Below are 14,315 nucleotides of genomic sequence, written 5' to 3'. Positions count from 1 at the left end.
GTGTGTAAACTTGCAGCTTCAGAAAAGAGAAGATGAGTTACAGAGACAGCAGAAGGAAATGTTTTCTCTGCAACTGAAAAAAAGGTCTCCTTATGCAGGTACCTAGTTTGTAACGGTATCTTACAAAATCTTTACTATTTTGTGGCCACATTTCAGTATTCTAATTGGAGACTAATGTCCTTTTCTGTCCTATTTATGTGTCACTTGTTATATCGCTCTGTGTTGTACTACATTGTTTAAATACTGATATAGTAGTTAATTTGGGAAACTGTGATAATAAGCTATCAGCTTGTTTTATGTTTTTTTTAATACTGCATTCAATAATATAATATAAATGGAAAGCTGAGTTCATATTGTTTTGATAACCTGTTAATTTAATTGTGCTTTCTTTCAGCTTCAAGCTCAAGAACATCTGATTTATCAGCTTCAGACCGAACAGTGTAAATGAAATCTAAGATAGAAAAATTAAGAGCTAAAGTTGAACAGCTGCAGAATGAACTGGGCACATACAGCAAGTTATATGGGCAGGCCAAACGTCAGGTACTGTTCTAAGATATCATTAACTGCCCAGAACTACATAAATTAAGCTGATTATGCCTTTGCTTAATTAACTGAGAATGACCTATTGATGTATAAGCAGAGTAAGATAGAGACTACATGCAGCACTGTACTAAATTTATAGGTTTTCAATTAGTTCTGCTATTGACTGTGACTATTTTAAAAAAGAGTTTATTTTTATGTTTTGTAGCATGCTTTTTAATTTAGCAGTCTGTTTGTGCTATATTGTATATTTTCTTTTCACTTATCTGAAGATTGATCTAGTAAGGATTGTTTATGCCAAAGTTAAATCTGTTCATTTTTGCCTCATTTGCTGATGAACCTGTATGAAGTAATTGTCTTTCAAGACATATTAAGTTGTTGTCATAACCTTTGATTAGACATATTCAATAATATAGTCAAAGTAATTTTGGAAATATTATTTAAGCAAATATATTTGTAAAAAAGGATAACTTTTTGTGGAACTCAAGACAAATCCCTGCAAAAAATGTTTTGATAAGTTAATTTTTTACGTGGGTTGAATTAGATATTTTTCTCCCAAAAGATTCTTATATTATCTGTGATTCTAGTTTTAGTTAGATTTGAAAAAGGAAGGCTTTGCCCTCTTTGTTCCTCTGTATATTGAGGAACAAGGAACTCCTTTAGTTCATATGAATTCTTGTCAAATATTTATAGATTTTTTAATCAAAGGGTAACACAGATGTTTATGCTAACATTCTAACTTTCTATACTTTGGAATCTTTATTTCATGGGATGTGGCAGCTAGTCAATTAGCATGCCATAATAAAGATTCTCCTGTAATAGAAGTGCTTAGCAAAACAATCACTTAGTTGGAAAAGTGGAGATTAGGAACCTTATATCTGTATTAAATTATCTGTATAATACTATTGTAAATTTAAAGCCAAGTAATTCACTTAACATTCTTTGTTTATTAAAAGTAGGAATATTACACCATGAAGCTGTAGCTTCGGCCGTATTTCTTAGTGAGGCTTATATCTTTACTAAAGCAGAGATTTGTTTATTTCAAACATGAATTATGGGAAGTTTGCTTAAAGGTAACATCATCTATAAAGATAAGCGTGATTGTACATTAGTTGTACTTTCTGAATTCCAACATTATAGTATGATCTAAAATGGTGTTTAGATACTATGGCTACTGCTGCATTGTAAATGCATATGCGGCAGGTAGATAAATAGAATTACCATGGTTGCCATCAAAGTGGCAGCATTTATCAGCAGTTACCACACTGTGACATTTGAGAGGGCTTGACTTCACTACTGGGGTAAGTCAATATAGCTTAGTTCTACTTACCCCGGTGTCTTCACTGCGCTGCATTAATGGGAGACACACTCCAGTTGACTTATCTTACTCTTCTCAGAGAGGTGGAGTATCGGGGTTGACCAGAGAACCTTCTGCCTTCGATTTAGTGGATCTTCACTAGACCCGCTAAATCAACATCCGTTGCATCGATTTCAGCAGCGTCTATCTCCTCGGTAGTGAAGACAAGCCCAGAAAGTGCACTTATTTCTAATTGTCAATTTAGAGAAAAACAATTTGTGGCATGTTTGTGGATAGGAGTGTGGTAAAACATCCTAGAGAGCAGATGTTCAGCTCACAATCAAAGATTGTTTATTGGGGTACCAAGGAAAGTAAAATAATACATACACAAAACACAACAATCCCAGAATACTCAGCTTTGAGTCCCTAACCAAAGTTTCTTTCAGCAGGATCTCAGGCATAGATTTCCTTGTTGTTGGATTCCTACCTATATAGACTCCATGTATCCTAGATACATTTACAAGATATCCATTTATGTGACAAATAGTATAGTAAGATCTGAACTTTTTAAAACTGGTACTCTACACATTCTTAACTGTAGCACATAAAAAGCCTTATAACACTCTGGGGACCAGATTGCAGTATCTCTTTAGATCTTGCTTATGTGCCGTGTACGAGAGGCCACTCTTGCAAAATTTGGTGCACCCAAATGACAGTAGTCTCTTGTGTCTGTTTCTTTCTTAGTCTTAGACATTAGGAGCTTCCTATCTCTTTCAGCCTATAATTTCTTTGGTTTGATCTTACGTTTTCTCAATACTTATATCAGATATCTGGTTTGTTTATGTCATAGCTTATCTCTGGTGATTTATAGTTAAACCTGCACTTTGTAATTCAGTGATCGCCTTATCAAAATATTACCTGTGGCTTTCCTAGTCTAGACAGAAGATGACTACATTGTCTACATATGCAGCACTCTATGCTTCTTTGGGATTTTGGTCCTTAAACCTTTGATGGATCAACCTGAAAGAATTGATGGTAAATTGATGTATGCCCATGACAACATCACCACAGTTAGAGCAAGTCTACATTACAAAATTAAGTTGATCTAAGTTAGGTCAATGTAAAGTCACCATAGTAATTACTGCAGTGGTTCATGACCACACTACACCCCCTCTGTCAGTGGTACATGTCCTCACCAGAAGTGCTTTCACAGGCTTAACTGTATGGGGCATTGTGGGGCCCTGACAGCTGGATCCCCCCACCACCATGAGGCTGAAAGCTTGAGCTGTCAGCCACTCACTCATTAATGTACCACTCATTACTCTTGTATGATTATCTGCACAACTACTTTACTGCCTTGTTTACTGATTGAGTTATTGTATTATTGATCATTAGTTTATCGGTTCTACAGCTAGCCCAACTCTCATTTTGCTTCTGGCATTTTAGCTAGCTATTGATACTGTCCAGCCATTAGTTTTGCACCATGATTACCATCCCCTTTCTCTGTCCCATTGTCTCCTGTCTCATCCTTCCTATTTCCTTTCCCATTGTGTTCATATCATTGTCCTTTTTTACCTTCTATTCTACTTCTCTCCCTAGCTCTACTTCCTCCTCTTATCATTCAGTTCCAATTCCCTCACTCTTTTATTCCCATGGATTCTTATTTCACATCCTCATCCTCCTCTTTACCTCTGCAAATATTTATCCTGGCTATCATTCCAACTTTATCTTTTTCCACCACCACTGCTTCTCTGGCCCCCCTCCCTCAACCCTCATCCCCATCATTTCCACCTGTTTCCCACCCAACACTTTTGAAATCTTCAGTCTGTCAGCACCATGACATTTTTGCCACTCTAATCCTTATCTCTGCATTATCTTCTTTAGTTAATTAGTTAATTCACTCAACTCCATTCTCTTCACTGTCCTTGTTTCCTTTTTCAGCCATTGCAAAATCCAGCCTTCTACCAACCTTCAACCTGAACTCACTTCCAACATTTGCTCCTCCATAACTTTTCCCATGCTGATGAGCTCCTCCTCAAAATTTCTGTGACTATGTGAACTATCAGTTTGTTCTCTCCCCCCACCCCCTTAGTTCTTCCATCTTTGTGGACAAACATCTCAAAATAAAGTACTGAGATCATAATCCTGACCTATCATTCTGACCATGTAACTCATCTTTAATGCTTCCCCTACTACCCATTCACTACCACATCAAATTCAAGCTTCTTGCCCTCGCCTTGAAGAACCTTACAAAATTCTCCCCTTCCTAGTTATCCTCTTTTGTCTATTACCACTTCACACACTGCAGCCACCTTCCTTCTGCTGGTGATACCAGATTGGAATCAAGCTTATTTATCTGCTTCTTTCACACTTCTCCTTACATGTTATGTCCTCACTGAATTAATCTGTTAAGGCCAACACTCTCTTCTCCTTAAAATTTTGCCTCCCAAAGCATCTTGCCATGACACCTTTAGGAAACTGGCTACTCTATGATAGTAAATATTGCAGCAGTTAGGAAAAGCTGATTTTATGTTTTTATTTAAAAAACACCTTTGCAATGTCTTGGAACCATCAAGCTGTGCAACTTGTATAACTGTGTGACTATATTTTAGTTACAATTATTCTTCTTCATCTGTTCTTCCTATTTGTCACTCTTAAATGTTGTATCTTATTTCAAATCAGATTGGAAACTATTCAGGTCAGGTATCATGCATGCTTGTGTATTTGGCACAGTGCTAGGCACAAAGGGGTCTTGCTCCTGACTTGGGCTTTTGGGAACAACCATAATGTAAATGTTGTCGAAGAACTGTGGCAAAGAAAATGTTAGGGTGAGATATCATCAAGGGGAATTTTCAATATCCTTTTGATAAATCAAGAGTGGGTGTGAATTTAGTCCTTCCTATTAACAAGTTCCTTTTGTGTGGCATAAGATATATTGTGTATTTTCAAAAGTAGATGATATGTTGGCGAAATTAATTCTATCCAATTAGTTGTATATTTTGATGACTATCATAAATGGAAGGCTACTACTTGTACTAGTTCATTTTGTTGGCATATGACCAAGCTGGTACACAGTTCAGGATCCTGTAGTCATACTCCTCTGCAGCTATTTTTACACCACAGGCAGAAATGACTGAGGCATCCATACCAGATGACAATCTGGCCATCCCTTCACAATGTAATAAGGCACTGCCAGTTGGCTCTGTCTGCATCCCAGACAGAGCTTCTTAGCTGTAAACTCCTATAAAGGCTCACTATGATAAGCCCAGCTCCTCAGGATACTGCTCATTACATCCATTGACTGTTCTTGACTATTTCTATGGGTTGGGCAGGAGAATAGGGAAATATGACAAAGAAATATTCACTAGGAAATGTGACAAAGAAAACTATTCATTCCTTTCATCCTCTCTTTTACCAACCTATACCCCACACTCCTCCTCACTGAGAGATGTGTTGTTATGTATTCCCTCCATTTTACCACATTATTCCTCTCTTTAAGAAAGCCGCTCTCTTTGGCTTTTGGGTATTGCTTTTCAGCCAAAAGTCTGCCTCAGCAACAAAGTATTGTCGACATATTCAAAGTTTTGTGATCATCTTCCTGTGCTCCCTTTGTAACAGTTGCTTGATCTCCAAGACTCAATGCCCAAGGTATCAGTTTATGCACTTCTGCACATGAAACTCATTGTTGTTTATTGCTGTTTTCTCTAGGTTTTGTTCTCTCCCTTGTTATTTAGTATGGAGCATTTCCCAAGCATTTTTTAAATGCTTCAGGTGCAGTTGGGCTCTGTCCCTAGTGTATATGTAGAACTTATATGTGATATACCTCAAAAAAGATCATTATTTGGCTCTGAGATTTGCTCACACGCTTATTGAAAAGGCTTTTCTCTAAAAAATTCCTGAAAATCCAGCATGAAGCCGTTCTGGAAGAAATAGAAGACTTCAGTTTCGAAGAAAACAGAACCAAGACCCTATATTGCCATTGAAACTCCGTATTTGCACTTCATTGAATGAGTCCCTGCTTGTGCTGAACCACTAAATTCTGTCTGGGTAAAAGGCCTTTTATTCCAGGTATTTTCTGCTATGCAGACATTTAAGAAGATGAAGGGTTATTCTGTATTTCAGAGATATCATTTTACCAAGTCAAGGGAAAAAAACCCCAAAAAACAGTGTTTCTAGGAATAATCAAATACGCAGGATGACAATGCAAATGTTTCTGTCTCTGGATGATCTTCTACTCAGACAGTGCCCTGGATGTGATTCACAGATCACTTTGTGAAATCATCAAAGTACTGTTCAAGATACTCAAAACTCCACATTGGTCTGCAGAGAAAATTGGAGTACGTAGGAACCCTGCTAGATGTGGCTTCCCACCTTCCTCCCACACAGAAGGTCGAGGACATTTTGAATCTTGTGCAAAAGATTTGCCACAATCATCAGGTATCAGTATGCTCCATGCTATGAATGTTGTACTTGCTCAGCAGAATTCATAGTAACCATGATATACCCCTACATTACACAGGGTTAAAGATGTTAAGTACTCACAGGCCACAGCGACACTTGTATCTGATTATCTCTTTGATTCTCCCTGGGTTGCTGGTAGTCCAGGGGTAACCTGCAATAAACTATGGACTTCCAAACTCAAACTACAATAACCTTGGATGTGTTTTGCATAAGTTAGATAGCTCATTCAGGAGGAATACATATCCATGCCACCTGGTATTGACTGAATCAACAGCTATGCATATTTCTTTTAGAGATGAGGTTGGTGCAAGTGCTCCCTATATCTTCAGAGACCAAGTATCCTTAAATATGCCTGTTTGAATCAGGGTCACATAAACAATTAAGAAGGAACCGGCTAATGGTTCTTGTGTAAGGAATTGGACAGTATCTCACAAGACATTTCTACATGCATACAACCTCACTGGCTGGAAAGCAAAGCATTATTTCAGACAGGCTAAGCCAATTAATAATGGATACATGTGAGTGGTCACTGGATCACAGGATACTGAATTGGAGCCATTTCCAGATAGATATGTTTTAAACTTATACAAACAGCAAGCTATTAGTGTTCATTTATAAACAGTTTCTTATTGGTGGTGTACTGTGAGGTTTCTGTGATTCATAGACTCATAGAAGATTAGAGTTGGAAGAGACTTCAGGAGGTCATATAGTCCAACTCCCTACTCAAAGCAGGACCAACCCCAACAAAATCATACCAGCCAGGGCTTTGTCAAGCTGGGCCTTAAAAACCTCTAAGGATGGAGATTCCATCACCTCCCTAGGTAACCCATTCCAGTGCTTCACCACCCTCCTAGTGAAATAGTTTTTCCAAATATCCAATCTAGACCTCGCCCACTGCAACTTGAGACCATTGCTCCTTGTTCTGTCATCTGCCACCACTTTGAACAGCCTAGCTCCATCCTCTCTGGAACCCCTCTTCAGGTAGTTGAAGGCTTCTATCAAATCCCCCTTCACTCTTCTTCTTCTACGGACCCTGGACTTCAGGAAAGCAGACTTCGACTCCCTCAGGGAGCGGATGGGTAGGATCCCCTGGGAGACTAACATGAAGGGGAAAGGAGTCCAGGAGAGCTGGCTGTATTTCAAGGAATCCCTGTTGAGGTTACAGGGACAAACCATCCCGATGAGTCGAAAGAATAGTAAATATGGCAGGCGACCAGCTTGGCTTAATGGTGAAATCCTAGCGGATCTTAAACATAAAAAAGAAGCTTACAAGAAGTGAAAGGTTGGACATATGACCAGGGAAGAGTATAAAAATATTGCTCGGGCATGTAGGAATGAAATCAGGAGGGCCAAATCGCACCTGGAGCTGCAGCTAGCAAGAAATGTCAAGAGTAACAAGAAGGGTTTCTTCAGGTATGTGGGCAACAAGAAGAAAGCCAAGGAAAGTGTGGGCCCCTTACTGAATGAGGGAGGCAACCTAGTGACAGAGGATGTGGAAAAAGCTAATGTGCTCAATGCATTTTTTGCCTCTGTCTTCACTACAAGGACAGCTCCCAGACTGCTGCGCTGGGCATCACAACATGGGGAGTAGATGGCCAGCCCTCTGTGGAGAAAGAGGTGGTTAGGGACTATTTAGAAAAGCTGGACGTGCACAAGTCCATGGGGCCGGACGAGTTGCATCTGAGAGTGCTAAAGGAATTGGCGGATGTGATTGCAGAGCCATTGGCCATTATCTTTGAAAACTCGTGGCGAACGGGGGAAGTCCCAGATGACTGGAAAAAGGCTAATGTAGTGCCAATCTTTAAAAAAGGGAAGAAGGAGGATCCTGGGAACTACAGGCCAGTCAGCCTCACCTCAGTCCCCGGAAAAATCATGGAGCAGGTCCTCAAGGAATCAATCCTGAAGCACTTACACGAGAGGAAAGTGATCAGGAACAGTCAGCATGGATTCACCAAGGGAAGGTCATGCCTGACTAATCTAATCGCCTTCTATGATGAGATTACTGATTCTGTGGATGAAGGGAAAGCAGTGGATGTATTGTTTCTTGACTTTAGCAAAGCTTTTGACATGGTCTCCCACAGTATTCTTGTCAGCAAGTTAAAGAAGTATGGGCTGGATGAATGCACTATAAGGTGGGTAGAAAGTTGGCTAGATTGTCGGGCTCAACGGGTAGTGATCAATGGCTCCATGTCTAGTTGGCAGCTGGTGTCAAGTGGAGTGCCCCAGGGGTCGGTCCTGGGGCCGGTTTTGTTCAATATCTTCATAAATGATTTGGAGGATTGTGTGGATTGCACTCTCAGCAAATTTGCGGATGATACTAAACTGGGAGGAGTGGTAGATACGCTGGAGGGCAGAGATAGGATACAGAGGGACCTAGACAAATTGGAGGATTGGGCCAAAAGAAACCTGATGAGGTTCAATAAGGATAAGTGCAGGGTCCTGCACTTAGGACGGAAGAACCCAATGCACAGCTACAGACTAGGGACCGAATGGCTCGGCAGCAGTTCTGCGGAAAAGGACCTAGAGGTTACAGTGGACGAGAAGCTGGATATGAGTCAGCAGTGTGCCCTTGTTGCCAAGAAGGCCAATGGCATTTTGGGATGTATAAGTAGGGGCATAGCGAGCAGATCGAGGGACGTGATTGTCCCCCTCTATTCGACATTGGTGAGGCCTCATCTGGAGTACTGTGTCCAGTTTTGGGCCCCACACTACAAGAAGGATGTGGATAAATTGGAGAGAGTCCAGCGAAGGGCAACAAAAATGATTAGGGGTCTGGAACACATGACTTATGAGGAGAGGCTGAGGGAACTGGGATTGTTTAGTCTGCGGAAGAGAAGAATGAGGGGGGATTTGATAGCTGCTTTCAACTACCTGAGAGGTGGTTCCAGAGAGGATGGTTCTAGACTATTCTCAGTGGTAGAAGAGGACAGGACAAGGAGTAATGGTCTTAAGTTGCAGTGGGGGAGGTTTTAGGTTGGATATTAGGAAAAACTTTTTCACTAGGAGGGTGGTGAAACACTGGAATGCGTTACCTAGGGAGGTGGTAGAATCTCCTTCCTTGGAAGTTTTTAAGGTCAGGCTTGACAAAGCCTTGGCTGGGATGATTTGATTGGGGATTGGTCCTGCTTTGAGCAGGGGGTTGGACTAGATGACCTCCTGAGGTCCCTTCCAACCCTGATATTCTATGATTCTATGATTCTGCAGATTAAATAACCCCAGTTTCCTCAGCCTCTCCTCATAAGTCCTGTTCCCCAGCCCCCTAATCATTTTCATTGCCCTCCACTGGACTCTCTCCAATTTGTCCACATCCTTTCTGTAGTGGGGGGGCCCAAAACTGGACACAAATACTCCAGATGTAGCTTCACCAGTGCCGAATGGATGTAGCTTCACCAGTGCCGAATAATCACTTCCCTCGATCTGCTGGCAATGCTCCTACTAATGCAGCCCAAAATGCTGTTTGCCTTCCTGGCAACAAGGGCACACTGCTGACTCATATCCAGCTTCTCATCCACTGTAATCCCCAGGTCCTTTTCTGCAGAACTGCTGCTTAGCCAGGTGGTCCCAAGCCTGTAGCAGTGCATGGGATTCTTCCGTCCTAAGTGCAGGACTCTGCACTTGTCCTTGTTGTACCCTGCGAGGGGGAGTCCAGAAGTAGCCTGGGGCAGCTGACCCTAGTCTGGCTGCAGCACTGCCAGAACCAATATCAGTGTGTTGTGGCCAGGATCCCCACAGCAGCGGGTCTTCTGCCGCTGCTCGGGCCCCGGGCTGGGACGCAGTGGAGTGGGTGGGCCTGCGTCCCCCATGTCACCCAATTTGCGGGTGGCAGTCTCCCCCTCTCCCCGGTTGCTCAGAGCCAGGAGCCTGGAGTTTGCTGTTCAACTGCTTGCTCAACTCCTGCCTGAGGGCCTGAGCCACTGACTATTTGTTTGCTGCCCCGCCCTGACCCAGGGCCCAGGCTTGTATTGAACTATTTGCTCAGTCCCTGTCTGAGGGCCTGAGCCTGTGACTATTTGTTGCTGCCCGCCCTGACCCAGGGCCTGGGCTTATATTGTACTGCTTGCGGGGGCCTGCCTGAAGGTCTGGGCCACAGACTGAGTATTCCCCAACCCCACAGAGAGGGTGTAGTGAGGCAGGGTGGTGCCCCACCACTCTGCAGAGGGCCGAGTCCCCGTACAGGAACCTAAATTCTTCTGTTCACTCATAAAACATACACTAGTTTTTCAGAGTGATGGTGTTTGAGGGAGTAGCATGGCAATTATATTTTTTGCAATCTTTACTAAATATATATACTGTAGAACTACCAAAGATTCTCAAAATTTGTGTAAAAATAGATCTTATAGGAATGGTGTAATTACTGGACCATATACGATGCTAGTGATGTTACAGTTATGAAGTAACATTCACAAAGTATTTTCAAATGAAAATTTTACAATATTTTATATGATCATAAGGAACAAAACTATGATTCCTGGTCAATTGACCATGAATATCTTCACTTCTAATTTCTTTTGGTTTTGTTTTCTTTATGTTTCCATAGCAATAAACAGAGAAAGATGCAAGAGAGAAGAAACTATATATTTTAATAAACAATGGTTTTTCTTGTAATATATTTAATTTTCAACATTTTAATATGCAAAATGGGAAGGTTTATTGGCAGGTTGTAGATATGTCAAATTTTACTCTTGTTATTACAGTGATGTCATCAAAATCCTTCGATGAATATGTGCCGGAGAGCATGCTTATTGCCCTGTCGCTCAGTGTTTGCATACTACTGTCCATTTGTCTCTTTTTTTATAAATGTTCAAAGGTATCTGATAAAAGCCATATATTTGAATATGCCATGCCACGTCATGTCCTGCAGTGATAAAATATCATCTTGCACGCCATGCTACAATTATAACTCTGATTAGATAAGGTTCAGCTACTGTACTGCAGAAAAATATCCCCTAAAATATCCTAACTGGGTATGTGTAAATGCATTATACCTGATGGGCAGGATCCCCTGGAAGAATAACATGAGGGGGAAAGGAGTCCAGGAGAGCTGACTGTATTTTAAAGAATCCTTATTGAGGTTACAGGAACAAACTATCCCCATGTGTAGAAAGAATAGTAAATATGGCAGGCAACCAACTTGGCTTAACAGTGAAATCCTTGCTGATCTTAAACACAAAAAAGAAGCTGACAAGAAGTGGAAGATTGGACAAATGACCAGGGAGGAGTATACAAATATTGCTCAGGCATGCAGGAGTGAAATCAGGAAGGCCAAATAACACTTGGAGTTGCAGCTAGCAAGAGATGTTAAGAGTAACAACAAGGGTTTCTTCAGGTATGTTAGCAACAAGAAGAAAGTCAAGGAAAGTGTGGGCCCCTTACTGAATGAGGGAGGCAACCTAGTGACAGAGGATGTGGAAAAAGCTAATGTACTCCTGTCATAAATATAAAGGGAAGGGTAAACCACTTTAAAATCCCTCCTGGCCAGAGGAAAACTCCTCTCACCTGTAAAGGGTTAAGAAGCTAAAGGTAACCTCGCTGGCACCTGACCAAAATGACCAATGAGGAGACAAGATACTTTCAAAAGCTGGGAGGAGGGAGAGAAACAAAGGGTCTCTGTCTGTCTATATGCTGCTTTTGTCGGGGATAGACCAGGAATGGAGTCTTAGAACTTTTAGTAGGTAATCTAGCTAGGTATGTGTTAGATTATGATTTCTTTAAATGGCTGAGAAAAGAATTGTGCTGAATAGAATGACTATTTCTGTCTGTGTGTCTTTTTTGTAACTTAAGGTTTTGCCTAGAGGGATTCTCTATGTTTTGAATCTAATTACCCTGTAAGGTATCTACCATCCTGATTTTACAGAGGGGATTTCTTTACTTCTATTTACTCCTATTTCTATTAAAAGTCTTCTTGTAAGAAAACTGAATGCTTTTTCATTGTTCTCAGATCCAAGGGTTTGGGTCTGTGGTCACCTATGCAAATTGATGAGGTTTTTTATCCAACATTTCCCAGGAAAGGGGGGTGCAAGTATTGGGAGGATTGTTCATTGTTCTTAAGATCCAAGGGTCTGGGCCTGTAGTCACCTAGGCAAATTGGTGAGGCTTTTTACCAAACCTTGTCCAGGAAGTGGGGTGCAAGGTTTTGGGAAGTATTTGGGGGGAAAGACGTTTCCAAACAGCTCTTCCCCAGTAACCAGTATTTGTTTGGTGGTGGTAGCGGCCAATCCAAGGAAAAAGGGTGGAATATTTTGTACCTTGGGGAAGTTTTGACCTAAGCTGGTAAAGATAAGCTTAGGAGGTTTTCATGAAGGTCCCCACATCTGTACCCTAGCGTTCAGAGTGGGGGAGGAACCTTGACAACTCCATGCTTTTTTGCCTCTGTCTTCACGAACAAGGTCAGCTCCCAGACTACTGCATTGGGCAGCACAGCATGGGGAGGAGGTGACCAGCCCTCTGTGGAGAAAGAAGTGGTTCGGGACTATTTAGAAAAGCTGGACGAGCACAAGTCCATGGGGCCGGATGCGCTGCACCCAAGAGTGCTAAAGGAGTTGGCGGATGTGATTGCAGAGCCATTGGCCATTATCTTTGAAAACTCATGGCGATCGGGGGAGGTCCCGGACAACTGGAAAAAGGCTAATGTAGTGCCCATCTTTAAAAAGGGGAAGAAGGGGGTCCGGGGAATTACAGGCCAGTCAGCCTCACCTCAGTCCCTGGAAAAATCATGGAGCAGGTCCTCAAGGAATCAATTCTGAAGCACTTAGAGGAGAGGAAAGTGATCAGGAACAGTCAGCATGTTCTGCAGAAAAGGACCTAGAGGTTACAGTGGACAAGAAGCTGGATATGAGTCAACAGTGTGCCCTTGTTGCCAAGAAGGCTACTGGCATTTGGGGCTGTATAAGTAGAGGCACTGCCAGCAGATCGAGGGACGTGATCGTTCCTCTCTATTCGACATTGGTGAGACCTCATGTGGAGTACTGTGTCCAGTTTTGGGCCCCACACTACAAGAAGGATGTGGAAAAATTGGAAAGCGTCCAGCGGAGGGCAACAAAAATGATTAGGGGACTGGAACACATGACTTATGAGGAGAGGCTGCAGGAACTGGGATTGTTTAGTCTGCAGAAGAGGAGAATGAAGAGGGATTTGATAGCTGCTTTCAACTACCTGAAAGGGGGTTCCAAAGAGGATGGATCTAGACTGTTCTCAGTGGTACCAGATGACAGAACGAGGAGTAATGGTCTCAAGTTGCAGTGGGGGAGGTTTAGGTTGGCTATTAGGAAAAACTTTTTCACTAGGAGGGTGGTAAAGCACTGGAATGGGTTACGTAGGGAGATGGTGGAATCTCCTTCCTTTGAGATCTTTGAGGTCAGGCTTGACAAAGCCGTAGCTGGGATGATTTAGTTGGGGATTAGTCATGCTTTGAGTAGGGGGTTGGACCAGATGATCTCCTGAGGTCCCTTCCAACCCTGATATTCTATGATTCTATTATTCTGGCTCACAGATACTGGATTTTCACTGGTATAACTCCATTGATTTCAACTGAATTACTCTTGATTTACAGCAGTGTGAGATCAGACTAGGGCTTATCCTTTACTGTTATCAGTACATACTTTTATTTATTGTAAATGAAGATCAGTCAGCTCCCCAGTAAGGACTGCAAGAAACCTGAAGTAAAGTTTTAAATACTTTAAAAATGCCCTAAAAAAGCAAACTTTATAAAAGGTCACAGGGATTTTCTTATACTACTTGGTTTGGGAGATTACCTAGAGTATACCTTCTTGTGTTCTTGATTGAGGCTCCTGATCCAAAATTTCGTTGTAAAATAGACCATGTCAGAAGGCCAAAGTAAACAAGGGTCAACTAGTGGGAGCTGCGGAGCACATTGACATCATAGAAATATAATGAGCGTGTAAACGTGTACGTGGGTGTGGCTCTCCCTTCCTGTCATCTCTGAGGGCGGCCATGCCCCTTTGCTTCACACGCTCCTGAAACAACAGGCTAAGTAAATGGGGAAATTCGCAGTCTCCGG

At 41.9% G+C, this 14,315-nt stretch overlaps 1 long non-coding RNA gene across 1 annotated transcript in view; it reads left to right on the top strand.

Annotated features, from left to right (window-relative positions):
- Positions 1-528: 528 nt before the first annotated feature.
- LOC141981363 (uncharacterized) overlaps positions 529-14,315 on the top strand; it is a 57,132-nt gene continuing 43,345 nt past the window's right edge. Inside the window, exon 1 of the long non-coding RNA XR_012637747.1 lies at positions 529-540. This is a non-coding gene — a long non-coding RNA (uncharacterized LOC141981363). The remainder of the gene's footprint in view (positions 541-14,315) is intronic.

Source organism: Natator depressus, chromosome 2, assembly GCF_965152275.1.
Source record: "Natator depressus isolate rNatDep1 chromosome 2, rNatDep2.hap1, whole genome shotgun sequence".
NCBI classification, from domain to species: Eukaryota; Metazoa; Chordata; order Testudines; family Cheloniidae; genus Natator; species Natator depressus.
Note: the sequence above shows the minus strand (reverse complement) of the source record. Positions and strands in the feature narration are given on the sequence as shown.